A 14553-nucleotide genomic window follows, 5' to 3' on the forward strand; every position below is an offset into this window, starting at 1 on the left:
CAGTTTCAGAGGAAGTTGCCGCCCCTTCCCAGAAGGCATTGGAAACAGGAAATGATGCGATGGGCCGCGGCCAGGGAGGAGGAAGTGAAAAATGAATACAGCAGATATACAGTAGGTGCTGAGAAAAAAAAATTAAAAAATATCCAATTTGTTTACAGTGCACAGTTTAGTGAGGGATGCTGAAGAGTTGTAAAAGTGGGTGGAACTCCACTTTAAACAGCTGTAGGCACTGTATGGGCTAGTTTTGATTCATTCCCGGAATCTGTACAATAATTGGAATAAAGGTGGGATGACACAACTCCAGCCTGCATGGGCAGGATTTACATCATCAGTGGCTGCCCATTGGTGGACCCAGAAGAAGGCTGGGAGAAGGGGCAGTGCAGGCCTCACATCAAAGAAGGGAGGCATACTAGGGGATCAGCAGCAGATTCAGTTCCACTTTAAGTTTACTACACTGGGAGTTCCATCCTTAATAAGATACTTACATAGGAGGTACAATCCTAAGGGCCTCTTTACATAGCGGAGATGCAACAAAGCGGAACTAAGCTCTAAGAAATATTTACCTCCACCTTTTAGAGATGTGGCAGTTACATCCCTGACCGCTGTCATCTTCTCTTTTGGGTACTGGGTTTTCATACCTCTTGATTGGTCGGTGGTGGAATGATGTCATGTCCTCTTCTGCAATATAGAGCTGCCTGGTCCCATTTTTAAAAAAAATACATTATCTAAGTTCAGTTCTACTTTAACACACAAACATTAATGCGCTTTTTGTGTTTAACATATGCATTGCCTTTAGTCTGTCCTTTCATTTTAAATGGGGTAACGCATAAAAAAAAAGTACCCACACCAAGCGTGATTGCGATCTAAAGGACATAGCTGGGGTTCAATGTTTCCTAATCCTCAGTATGAATATAGTAGGTAGAGCTGCACGATTAATCGTTAAGAATCGAGATCGCAATTTTTCCCCCCTTGCAATCTTAACCAAGCATTTTCCCAATTCTGTCTGTGCAGAGAATTCTCTGCTCAAGCCGACAGCTGCCAAAAAAAAAAAAACAGGCAGTCTGCCAAGTTTCACAACATTCCTCAGCCGTTAACGTTTTGTTCTTTAGATCAAAGGGATGAACTTCGGTCTGTAAATGAGGGCCATTTAACATAAAAGCCTAAACCTTTTTCTGACACTTTTCAAGTTAAAATTATAACTTTTTGCTAGAAAATTAATTAGAACCCCCAAACGTTATATATATATATATTTTTAGCAGAGACCCTAAAGAATAAAATGGTGGTTAAATCGGCGGCTATTGCCGGCAATGGCACTGTCCGAATCGGTGTGAAGCCGACTTTGCGGCACCACACCAATTCCTAAAAGTAGTTTCTGTACTACTTTTGGAGACTTCAATAGACATCTGTGCAGAAACCAGCACAGATGTCTCTGAAATCTCCCCAGAAGTCGGGATTGACATGCGGGAATTAAATCGTGTGAGTTCAGCTGCTTCTAGAGGCAAAACACAAAACTCCTATGGAAGCATTTTTTTTTTTTCTTTTTTTGCATGAACCTCAGTAAACCTAATATAATGGTCAGTTTCAGTGTCCATCTATAAGGCTGTGAAAGAGCTCAGTAGGCCCAAAGCTAGTCATTTTATTCTACATCTTTAGGGAGCTGCTAAAGACTACTATTGGTTATTGCGGAAAAGGATCTAGGTGGTGCCTGTTGGGAATCCTGTGTGTCCTTATTGCTTATTGTCAGGTCATAACCTGACCCAAAATAGTTCCAGTTTTGGTGGCTGAAAAGTTTTCTTATGTTTAAAAGAAGGGTGAGAGTGATCCGGAGAACTGGATGTAGCTTTAAAATGTTACTAAACCCAGGACCCTGCATTCACTATATCTGGCCTCTCACAGTATAAAGAAAACGGAAATGCAATTATTTTAGTAAATCTAAACTGCTAAATACCTTTTCTCATCAGTAGTATATAGAAGTCATGTGACTTCAGTGTCCAGCCGAGCTGGTTAAAGCTTGTAGGAGATGTTTTTATTCTCCTCTGGTTGTCCTATGAGGATGCAGGCAGGACCCCTGACCCTCTGTATGGACAGCGCTGATTGGCCTGTACTGATTACATGCACCCTCCCAAGAAAAAAAAAACTCTCTGGCAATACACACCAAACTGAGCATGTGCAGAGTGCCCCCAATGTTCTGTTCTATCAGGAGATGTATCAGGAACAGTAATAGAAGGGGGGATCAGAGAAGACAAGATCAAACAGACTTTTTACACAATAAGGCGGATTAACCCCTTTGGTTGGTATAACAAGCATGCTTGACTGTATATACAGACTGATTTTACTGTTGTGGGTTTAATAACACTTTAACTAAAGATTTTACTTCAGTCTAAATCTATTGTTCTGGCTGTCCAAATCTCTGAATATGTATGCAGCCTTACTAATGCTGCATCACAACATCTGAAGAGACTTGGGTTCACAATGTGCAATTCAGCAACTAAAACAGAGAAGTGGTTTAATCCATATCTCCATCTGGAGGAAACGTAAACTTTTTCTCATTTCTCCCCACACTGCACTATAGGTATGTCACTGTGTTCCTAAAGTGAACCTGTGCTTTGATCATACATGAACCATAATGTGAATTTACTAACCTTCCACAAGCATTTCTGCAACTAGAGTTGAAATTCCTGTGTTATTCTGCACAGGCCTTAGCATTCTCCTTCCTATGCCAGTAATTTGTGCATGGGCATAGTGACTGGCAGTTTAAACAGTAGCATTGTATATGGGGTGGCAAGGGGAGCATTAAATGTTCCTTTTAAACAGCATGGATGTATAAATATTCCTTTGTCAGCTATTGTATTTATTGTCATGTGCCTGGTAGAGGCCGAGTTGATAAGATGGCTCTCCCTAACACGTCCTGTCCTCTCCCCTTGAGGCTGATGATATGGTATGACAACGCAGCGTGGCAAAGGCGCCTGTAGCAAGTCCTAGCCAGCAGAAGACCTGGATCATGCAATGAGTCAGAAGCTAAAGAGCAAGAAAATGTTTTCCGGATGTTGTCATAGGACTTGCCAATGCAGAAGACAGAACCGTAACACGAGCAGAGGTCTGCAACGGCAGCAGAGATGCAGATTCAGGAGACAAGAGCATAAACAGGAGTCAAATGATAAGCAGGATGAAGGGTCAGGTAACAAGTCAGAAGTTAAGTAACGGAGGATTCAAGATCAATAGATGTCAGAAGGAAAACTGGATAGAAGACAAAAGCAAGCAGGGTCTGGTCATGGGTCACAGCCAGGAGCTGATGACTACTCAGCAATAATCTTGAGCTTTGCAGTGCTGTACATAGGCCACTGGGCACCAAAAGTCAATTCCAACATGCATTCTAATGAGCATGTGCCTCAGCGCAGACATGCACACAGCTCTGATCTTGTGCACAGGTCTGCAGATCCTTCAATGCACATATTTTAGGGCAGGAACGCATATCCAGTTTTCCTGACACAGTTCCTTCAATTTTTTAATCAAAGTTTGTTGAGCCTGGTGGCTTCAGCAGGGCCAACCATGATTTGTATTATGTCCGATTCACAGGAATCACCCGAAATTTGACCCATCACGTGTAGTCATATTAAGTATAAGTCTGGTACCAGGGCCATCATCGGGGGGTATAGCCCTTACACTTGTAAGGGGCCCGAGCGTCTCAAAGGGCCCGGCCACCTGGCGGGGATGGGAGAAGGCAGGTGAGGGTGCAGAGGAGCTCCGTGAATGCTTCTGTATGAGTGTGAGTCGGCAGCTGCTCTGTGTCATTGAGCTCATTGAGCTCACATCAGGCTCTTTGCTGCCACCTCTGGCAACTTCCTGCACGTGCACGCCTTGTGTGTGCTGCCTGTACTGTATCCTGGACTGCAGCTCCTATCTGTGTCTCAGCCACATGTGGAAACAAGAGCTGGGGCTAGGAGGACCACCTTACAAGTAAGAGCTGTTGTACAAGTGAAAAGTAGAGGGGGCTGTGGCTGTGTACATGTGTTATATATACACACATGTGGGGGGGGACTGAGAGCATACAGGTGTGAGGGGGCCTGAAGCACTGAAGGACTTGGCGGGACGGCCAGTGGGTGGGCCCTGGGGAATGTTGGTGGTCATGCTCGGGAGGGGGGCCCAGGCCAAAAGCTGTGTAAGGGGCCACACAATTTCTGATGGCTGCCCTGCCTGGTACACCAAATGAGAAGATCAGACAAATGATCGTCCATTTTTTTGCATGCTAGTCTCTAGATCATTAAAAAAAATTGTGATCCCGATTTAACTCCCCTCACAATCTTAATCTGGCATTTCCACTATTCTATGTAACAAGTGCAGAGCCGTTCTCTGCTCAGAGCTGTCAAAAAAAAAAAAAAGCCAGCAAATGTTTATCAACGTTGCCAAGCGCTGAGAGATAACTATAAACAATGTATCATTTGGTTCCTTTAGATCAAAGGGATGAAATTTGGTCTGTAAATAATTGCAGTTTAACCACTTAAAGGAGAAGTTCAGCCAAAGCTCATTTGGCTGTACTTCTATGGATCACAGGAGTGCAGTTCGTTTTGCACTTCTGTGACCTGTTTTCAGCAGACAGCAGGCTGCAGTCCGCTTTCTGCTGACATCGAGCTCTCTGCTCACAGAGCTCTAAAAACCGAGCGATCGGCGGTGTCCAATCGCTCCGCTCTCAGTGTAGAGGCGCTGGGGGACAGATGCAGCTTCAGGCCAATGCTGCACCCACCTAAGTAAGTGTGAATCTAAAAAAAAAAAAATCATTTACTCCTCATTTAACCACTTCAATACAAGTCACTTTCACCCCTTCCTGCCCATGCCAATTTTCAGTGCTGTCGCTTTTTAAATGACAATTGTGCGGTCATGCTACACTGTACCCAAACAACATTTTTATCATTTTGTTCCCACAAATAGAGTACTTGATCACGTCTGGGATTTGTATTTTCTGCTAAACAAATAAAAAAAGGACTGAAAATTGTGAAAAAAATTTAAAAAAAAATTTGTTTCTGTTACAAAACTTTGTAAATAAGTAAGTTTTCTCCTTCACAGATGGGCACTGATGGTCACTAATAGGCAGCAATGATGGGAACTGATATGCAACACTGATGGGCATTGATGGGCACGCATAGGTGGTGCTAATGGGCACTGAAAGGCAGCACTGATAAGCGTGATTGGATACAACTGAACACATGGTAAAGAGTCTCCGTCAGAGACTCTTTACCTAGATCAGAGTTGCGATTGCATGCTGCGTGCCCTGGGGGCGCACGTCGGCTCGTTATCCTGCTCAAGTCATATGACGTCTGATCAGGATAACTAAACCACTTTGCCAATGTCATTTTGCTATATGGCAGGCAGCAAGTGGTTAAAGACTAAACCTTTTTCAGACACATGTTGACACTTGACAGTTGATGCCTTCCCAGTTGGTGCCTTTTACGGGGAAACGCGTCGGGTGGAGCTTTAGATCGTGACATCATCGCGCATCAGCTGGCTGGCTTGAGCTGCAGCTGTGTTTGAATTGTTTGCATGCTGCTCGTGTTGGATGTCAGTGCTGATGAGAAACTTTTTGAATAAAGCCTTTTAAAAGTACTGCACCATGAAGCCTCTCGCTTCTATATTATGATACATACCCTTGCTTGGAGTACTTTACTTTAAAAAGATCCAGGAATTTAAACTGCAACAGCGTGGAGCAGTAGTGGGAGGAAGATCCCTGTCATTGCTGATCGTTTTCATCTGCAGGCGATTCCATCCTTCCAGTGTATGCACATATGATCTCTATAATTTGAGATCCACCTGATCTGGTAAGCGGCGCTCTTTGCTTTGATTATTTGAGGAACAGAACATAATCAGTTTGATCTTTTAATGTTTTCCTGATGCCTCATGAAGTTCTGGATATAACATTTGCAGCAGCTTGTGGACTATATTATATAGGAAATGATATCTCCATTAAGTGTTTAAAAACACAGTTGTGTTGTTGTATTGTTACTTTTATATATTGCTACATTGTTGGTAATATTTATCCACTCTTTTGGGCACTATTTTAAAAGCAGTCTTCGAATTATCAAACATAAGGGTTTTTTTTTTCGTTGCCTTTTTTCACTAAGTATCACAGTTACACTGTTGTTAGCACATTGTCACATTTTTACTCATATATTTTTGGTTGCTGATCGCTATGCCATTAATGTTAGGAATTTTTTTCCCCCCTTAATATTTAGTACCTGTAGGGTTATTACAAAATTGCACACGCTCGTGGAATGGCACCAAACTTCGGTACTTAAAAATCCCCATAGGTGTCGCTTTAAACATTTTTTACTGGTTAGATATTTTGAGTTACAGAGGAGGTCTAGGGCTAGAATTATTGCTCTTGCTCTAACGTTTGCAGCAATACATCACATGTGTGGTTTGAACACCGTTTTCATATGTGGGCAGGACTTATGTAAGCGTTTGCTTCTGTGTGCGAGCACAAGGGGACAGGGGCTCTTTACATTTTTTGTTATTGTTAATTTTACTCTTTTTTTTTTTAGTTTGAATTGGTTTGAAATTAGAATATGGCATGATTGGTCCTCTTTACAGTGAGATATGGGGTCAATAAGACCCCACATCTCACCTCTAGGCAGGGAAGCCTGAAATAAAAAAAATAAACAAACGATCATGGCTTCCCAGCCGAGGCGGCGCCATTTGTTTGAATGCAGAGGCCGGGCATGACATCATAACATTGCGCCCGGCCTCCGAACGATCATAGAGACTCCAGCGACCATCTGGTCCGCTGGAAATCTCTATGGCAAACATCCGGGGCCAGCGGATCCGTTCTCCGACTCACCAATGGAAGCGGTGAGTCGGTAGAAGCACCGGAGGGCGGCGGGAGGGGGGGATGTTCCTTCTTGCCGCCCGTAAGAACGATCAAGCGGTGGGACAGCCGCCATGATCATTCTTATGGTGTATTATGGTGTAGGGAATCGCCGGCTGAAAAAGACGATATCTGAATGGTGCCTGTAGCTCCTGGAACAATCTCCAAGCGGGCTTCAGATGCCCACACTCAAGATGAGAGCTTACATGATACAGAGAGTGAAGTGAGTACATTAGATTTACAAAAAACTAAAACAATCACATATACAGCATATGCCTGTTTGAATCACATAAGCTTAGACTATGACGGGGGTGGGGGGTGCTTTTGATAGAAAAAAAAAAAACTGACTGGAGCTATCCTTCAATGATCATTTTACAAAGCCGCTAAATTTTTTTAATATCTACTGAGGGCCTTGGCTGCATGGGCTGTTTTCTGGGAAAGGTGACCTTATCTGAAAAGCACCGTGGACCAGAATCTTTTTTTTTCAGCAGAAACGTGGGGGAATGCAGTTTTGGCACCTCCAGCACTGAATGCACAGTGCCTTGAAATAGTATTCATATCCATTAAAATTTTCCACATTTTGTCATGTTACACCCAAGAATGTAAATTTATTTTATTGGGATTTTATGTGATAAACCAACACAAAGTGGCAAATAATTGTGAAGTGGAAGGAAAATGATAAATGGTTTTCAACATTTTCTACAAATAAATATGTGAAAAGTGTGGCGTGCATATGTATTCAGCCCCCTTTACTCCGATACCCCTAACTAAAATCTAGTGGAACCAATTGCCTTCAGAAGTCACCTAATTAGTGTCTACCTGTGTTTAATTTAATCTCAATATAAATACAGCTGTTCTGTGAAGCCCTCAGCTTTTTTTTAGAGAATCTTAGTGAACAAACAGCATCATGAAGGCCAAGGAACACACCAGGCAGGTCAGGGATAAAGTTGTGGAGATGTTTAAAGCAGAGTTAGGTTATAAAAAACATCCCAAGCTTTGAACATCTGATGGAGCTCTGTTCAGTCCATCATCTGAAAATGGAAAGAGTATGGCACAACTGCAAACCTACCAAGTCATGGCCGTCCACCTAAACTGACAGGCCGGGCAAGGAGAGCATTTATCAGAGAAGCAGCCAAGAGGCCCATGGTAACTCTGGATGAGCTGCAGCAGGGGCGTAACTAGAAATAGCAGGGCCCCATAGCAAAATGTTGTATGGGGCCCCCCTGCAAACAGCCCCCCCCACAGCTGCCCTAGTGTCAATGCAGCATGAGCTGTGCCACATACAGCGTGACCTGTGCCCAATCCAGCGTGACCTGTGCCCAATGCAGCGTGACCTGTGCCCCATGCAGCGTGACCTGTGCCCCATGCAGCGTGACCTGTGCCCAATACAGCGTGACCTGTGCCCAATACAGCGTGACCTGTGCCCCATACAGCGTGACCTGTGCCCAATGCAGCATGACCTGTGCCCCATGCAACGTGACCTGTGCCCCATACAGTGTGACCTGTGCCCCATACAGCGTGACCTGTGCCCCATACAGCGTGACCTGTGCCCCATACAGCCTGGTCTGCCTGTGCCCCATACAGCATGACCTGTGCCCCATACAGCGTGACCTGTGCCCCATGCAGCGTGACCTGTGCCCCATGCAGCTTGACCTGTGCCCCATACAGCCTGGTCTGCCTGTGCCCCATACAGCCTCACCTATGCAGAGGAAGAGGCAAGCCACCCGGATCAGCAGAGAGCGGGATTGCCCGCTGTAATAGCTTATATTTGAATTCCCGTCTTCCCGGGGCTCATCGTCACATAGCCCCACCTCTTGGCCCGACGCCTTTGATGACGTCACATGTCCCGCATTGGATCGGCGTTCTGTCTATCAAAGGCGCCGGGCCAAGAGGTGGAAGTATGTGATGTGAGCCCCAGGAACACTGGAAGTTCTAATGAAAGCTATTACATCGGGCAATTCAGCTCTCTGCTGATACGGACAGCTCGCCTCTTTCTCTCCTCTCTCTTCCCCTGGCTGGGAGACTGTGCCGGTGGTGCTCTCATCCTCACTGGGCCCCACTCGGCTGCGGGCCCCATAGCGCCCGCATGGGTCGCTATGGTGGTAGTTACGCCCCTGAGCTGCAGAGATCCATAACTCAGGTAGGAGAATCTGTCACAGGACAACTATTAGTCGTGCTCTCCACAAATCTGGCCTTTATGGAAGAGTGACAAGAAGAAAGCCATTGTTGAAAGAAAGTCATAAGGAGTCCCATTGCAGTTTGTGAGAAGCCATGTGGGGGACACAACAAACATGTGGAAGAAGGTGCTCTGGTCAGATGAGACCAAAATTTTACTTTTTGGCCCAAAAGCAAAATGTTATGTGTGGCAGAAAACTAACACTACACATCACCCTGTACACACCATCCCCACCGTGAAACATGGTGGTGGCAGCATCATGTTGTGGGGATGCTTTTCTTCAGCAGGGACAGGGAAGCTGGTCAGAGTTGATGGGAAGATGGATGGAGCCAAATACAGGGCAATCTTAGAAGAAAACCTGTTAGATTCTACAAAAGACTTGAGACTGGGGCGGAGGTTCACCTTCCAGCAGGACAATGACCCTAAACATAAAGCCAGAGCTACAATGGAATGGTTTGGATCAAAGCATATTCATGTGTTAGAATGACCCAGTCAAAGCCCAGACCTAAATCCAATTGAAAATCTGTGGCAAGACTAGAAAATTGCTGTTCACAGACGCTCTCCATCCAATCTGACACAGCTTGAGCTATCTTGCAAAGCAGAATGGGCAAAAATGGTCACTCTCTAGATGTGCAAAGCTGGTAGAGACATCCCCAAAAAGACTTGCAGCTGTAATTGCAGTGAAAGGTGGTTCTACAAAGTACTGACTCGGGGGGACTGAATACAAATACACGCCACACTTTTCACAAATTTATTTGTAAAAAAATTGGAAAACCATTTATCATTTCCTTTCCACAGCACAATTATGTGCCACTTTGTGTTGGTCTATCACATAAAATCCGAATAAAATACATTTACATTTTTGGCTGTAACATGAGAAAATGTGGAAAAATTTCAAGGGGTATGAATATTTTTTCAAGGCACTGTATGTAATAGCAAGGGGTGTGCTGGAGGGTCTATTGGTGCTGGCTGCTGGGGGTTTCTATTGTCACTGGTGGGGATCGGTTTTGTGTGAGGGTCTATTGTTGCTGGGGGGGTGGGTCTTATGTTGCTGGTAGGAATCGACTATTAAATGAGAGGTTTATTGTTGCTGCATGCTGGAGGGTTTATTGATGCTGGCTGGTGGGAGATTTGTTGTTGCTGCTGGGGGTCTAATGTTGCTGGGGGTGGTATTTTGTTGTGGGTGGTCCATTGTTGCTTTGTGTGTGGTGGTGGGTGGAGTCTATTGTTGTGTGAGAGATCTGTTGTTGCTGGGGTGAGGTCTGTTGTTGCCCTATCGTTGCCGGGGTGGGATTCGTTGTTGCTGGGGGAGTCTATTGTTCTGTGAGGGATCTAGTGTTGCTGAGGGGTTTTATGTTGCCGGTAGGAATCCACTATTAAGGGAGGGGTTTATTGTTGCTGTATGCTGGAGGGTCTATTGATGCTGGCTGGTGGGAAATCTTTTGTTGTTGCTGCTGGGGGTTGAATGTTGCTGGGGGTGGTATTTTGTTGTGGGTGGTCCATTGTTGCTGTGTGTGTTGTGGTGGGGGGGTCTATTGTTGTGTGGGGGAACTATTGCTGGTGGGGGAGTCTATTGTTGTGTGAGAGATCTATTGTTGCTGGGGTTGAGTTTGTTGTTGCTGGGGTAGTCTATTGTTCTGTGAGGGATCTATTGTTGCCGATGAGTCTTATGCTGCAGGTAGGAATCTACTATTAAGGGAGAGGTTTATTGTTGCTGTATGCTGGAGGGTCTATTGATGCTGGCTGCTGGGAGATTGGTTGTTGCTGCTGGGGGGTCTAATGTTGCTGGGGTGGATCTTTTGTTGCTGAGGGTGGTATTTTGCTGTGGGTGTTATGTGAGAGACCTATTGTTACTAGGGTGAGGTCTATTGTTGCTGGGGGGGGCTATTGTTTCTGGGGGAGTCTATTGTTCTGTGAGGGATCTATTGTTGCTGAGGGGTCTTATGTTGTTGGTAGGAATCGACTATTAAGGGAGAGGTCTATTGTTGCTGTATACTGGAGGGTCTATTGATGCTGGCTGCTGGGAAATCGGTTGTTGCTGCTGGGGGTCTAATGTTGCTGGGGGTAGTATTTTGTTGTGGGTGGTCCATTGTTGCTGTGTGTGGTGGGGGATCTATTGTTGTGTGGGGAAACTATTGTTGCTGGGGGAGTCTATGGTTGCATGAGAGATCTATTGTTGCTGGGGCGAGGTCTATTGTTGCCATATTGTTGCTGGGGTGGGGTTCGTTGTTGCCGGGGGAGTATATTGTTCTGTGAGGAATCTATTGTTGCTGAGGGGACTTATGTTGCTGGTAGGAATCTACTATTAAGGGAGAAGTTTATTGTTGCTGTATGCTGGAGGGTCTAATGATGCTGGCTGGTAGGAGATCTGTTGTTGCTGCTGGGGGTCTAATGTTGCTGGGGGTGGCATTTTGTTGTGGGTGGTCCATTTCTGCTGTGTGTGTGGTGGGGGGTCTATTGTTGTGTGGGGGAACTATTGTTGCTGGGGTGAGGTCTATTGTTGCCCTATTGTTGCTGGGGTGGAGTTCGTTGTTGCTGGGGGAGTCTATTGTTCTGTGGGGGATCTATTGTTGCTGAGGGGTCTTATCTTGTTGGTAGCAATCTACTATTCAGGGAAAGGTCTATTGTTGCTGGCTGCTGGGAGATCGGTTGTTGCTGCTGGGGGTCTAATGTTGCTGGGTGGATCTTTTGTTGCTGAGGGTGGTATTTTGCTGTGGGTGTTATGTGAGAGACCTATTGTTGCTAGGGTGGGGTCTATTGTTGCTGTGGGGAGCTATTTTTCTGGGGTGGGGTCCATCGTTGCTAGGGGAGTCTACTGTTGTGTGAAGGATCTATTGTGGTTGGGGTCTATTGTTACTGGGGGATCTATTGTTACTGGGGGATCTATTGTTGCTGGGGTCTATTGTTACTGGGGGATATATTGTTGCTGGGGTGGGGTCTATTGTTACTGGTGGATCTATTGTTGCTGGGGTGGGGTCTATTGTTGCTGGGGTCTATTGTTACTGGGGGATCTATTGTTGCTGGGGTGGGGTCTATTGTTACTGGGGGATCTATTGTTGATGGGGTCTATTGTTGGTGGAGTAGGGTCTATTGTTACTGGGGGATCTATTGTTGCTGGGGTCTTTGTTGGTGGAGTAGGGTCTATTGTTACTGGGGAATCTATTGTTGCTGGCTCCAGGGGATCTATTTTACTGCTATTCTTGTTATTAGACAAGAACATATACCATACAAATTATTTAGCACCACAAAATGATACTTGGGTCAGTACTGGGAGGTGGGTAGGGGGTGGAACCAAGGGGCGGTGCTCAGAGGGGGGTAGGGGGTGGAACCAAGGGGCGGTGCTCAGAGGGGGGTAGGGGGTGGAACCAAGGGGCGGTGCTCAGAGGGGGGTAGGGGGTGGAACCAAGGGGCGGTGCTCAGAGGGGGGGTAGGGGTGGAACCAAGGGGCGGTGCTCAGAGGGGGGTAGGGGGTGGAAAAAAGGGGCGGTGCTCAGAGGGGGGTAGGGGGTGGAACCAAGGGGCGGTGCTCAGAGGGGGGGTAGGGGTGGAACCAAGGGGCGGTGCTCAGAGGGGGGTAGGGGTGGAACCAAGGGGCGGTGCTCAGAGGGGGGTAGGGCGTGTAGACAAGGGGGGACTCAGAAGGGGGGAGTTCCTGCACCTATTCTATAGAGCCCTGCCATGGACACAACAGAATGGATTACCATAGACTGTAATGACACCCCCACAGCATCACAGAGATCCATTCATCACCATGCATCAGAGAGCCGTCACATGCCCCTGGATGGACACACATACAGAGAACAAAGGACAGGCAGTGTGCTGGGAGGACATGGCTACTCATGTACTATGTATGGACCTCAGAGGTGCTCATCCCCCATCACTGTGTACTGATGGCAATCTCTGTACACATCCTGTCTACAAGGAATAGCAGATGTCACATGTCATCAGCTGACAGATCAGTATTTCACATCCAGCTACAGTCTGAGCTACTGCCACCATAACCCTATACAGCTTCCATCAGAGGCATCTCACCCTGTGATGAGTGACAGCCCACTGACACCACTGTAATGTGATCTGCTGATCCCACCCCCTGCCTGCTCATCACCTATAGACAGACAGTATGGTGACAACCCCCCCATCAGATGATCACTGACACACATAACACAACATGGACACTTACATGACTCAGTCCCCATCTACCCCATCTGCCTCTTTTGTTGGCCTGTCAGCTGTTGCTTCCTACTGCCTTACAGAATACGCTACATCCATACAGTGGCCAATGGCAGCTCGCTCTGTGCAGTACACCTAGAATTATTGGTCTTTGACTCTGTCAGTCACGATCATTCTCCAATGGAAGGAAGCGGCGAATAAGCTAAGGAGGACGGGTAGCTGGTCTTCGAGTTGCTCCTTATTGGCTTATGGTCGATCCATTTACCGCGCCCCCCAATCAGGGTTTCTCTTTACTGTAGGAGGGCGGGGATGAGTGTTTGCATTGGATGAAGCCTCCTCTTCCTCCTCGCATGCTGGTCACTGAAGTTTGCAGGGAGAAGAGGACGCGGTTGAGTCAGTGATATCAGACGTGAGCAGTAAGTAGCTCCAATCTGTTAGCACAGGACATCACAAGGTGCTGATTATGGATATAGCTGTGACATGGAGTACAATGAGAGCTCTGTGATTGGAGGAGGTCAGAGCTCTTCATGAAGGGCCAGCCTGTCCTATTTCATCATTCAGTAGATGGGGGGGGAGTGCAGGATCTGTGTGCACAGGGGCCACACATGGTACAATCACATCGTCTGCTCATTACAGAGGAGCTCCAGGCTCCTTCAGAAAAACTTAAAAGTCAGCAGCTACAAATACTGTAGCTGCTGACTTAAAGTGATTGTAAGGGTTTTCTTTGTCCCAGCTCCCACTTCCTCCCGGTGCACCGCGGCACCGGAAGGGAGATCACCTCTCGGCAATCATCTGGGACACGTCACAGGTCCCAGGTGATTGCCTGGCGCGGCGCAGCTCGGCTCACGCATGTGCAGTGGGTGCCCGGCTGTGAAGCCACAGCCGGGCGCCCACAGTTACAATTCCGGCACCGCAGAGAGGAGGGGGAGATGAGCGGGGCTCATTATTAGGACACTTACCTGCCCATGAATCCAGCGGTGTCGGCACACTGGAGTCAAGCTGTCAGACAGTTCCAAATCTGTGCTCATTCTATCAGACAAGAGTTTATGGTTGGATATTCAACACAGAAAAACTAGATCTAACATAATGTAATCTATAAAATAATGATTACACGGAGCTGTCACACATACATCACCCTCTAACATCTACAATACCGTGGAAAAGTAAAGATACAGAGCCCCAAATATCAACCCATTGGTTACAAACTGACATTTTTGAACTACTAAATGGGTTAAAAACAAAATCTCCCATTGGAGCAATACATTTACAATGCAGATGTGTCATACCCCCATCTATAATATCTTACAATACGGTATGCTTTTACTGTGGAAGTTTTAAAGATACAGAGCCC

The 14553-nt window shown here is 46.3% G+C and overlaps 1 protein-coding gene across 3 annotated transcripts in view; it reads right to left on the minus strand.

Moving 5' to 3' along the window:
* The window catches only part of LRRC8B (leucine rich repeat containing 8 VRAC subunit B), a 67062-nt gene extending 53729 nt beyond the window's left edge, over window positions 1–13333 (minus strand). For all 3 annotated transcript variants that reach the window (XM_073593182.1, XM_073593183.1, XM_073593181.1), the window contains exon 1: window positions 13213–13333. The gene's annotated coding sequence lies outside the window, so the exon portion shown is untranslated. The remainder of the gene's footprint in view (window positions 1–13212) is intronic.
* Between the last annotated feature and the right edge of the window lie 1220 nt (window positions 13334–14553).

Source organism: Aquarana catesbeiana, linkage group LG07, assembly GCF_042186555.1.
Source record: "Aquarana catesbeiana isolate 2022-GZ linkage group LG07, ASM4218655v1, whole genome shotgun sequence".
Classification (NCBI taxonomy): domain Eukaryota; kingdom Metazoa; phylum Chordata; class Amphibia; order Anura; family Ranidae; genus Aquarana; species Aquarana catesbeiana.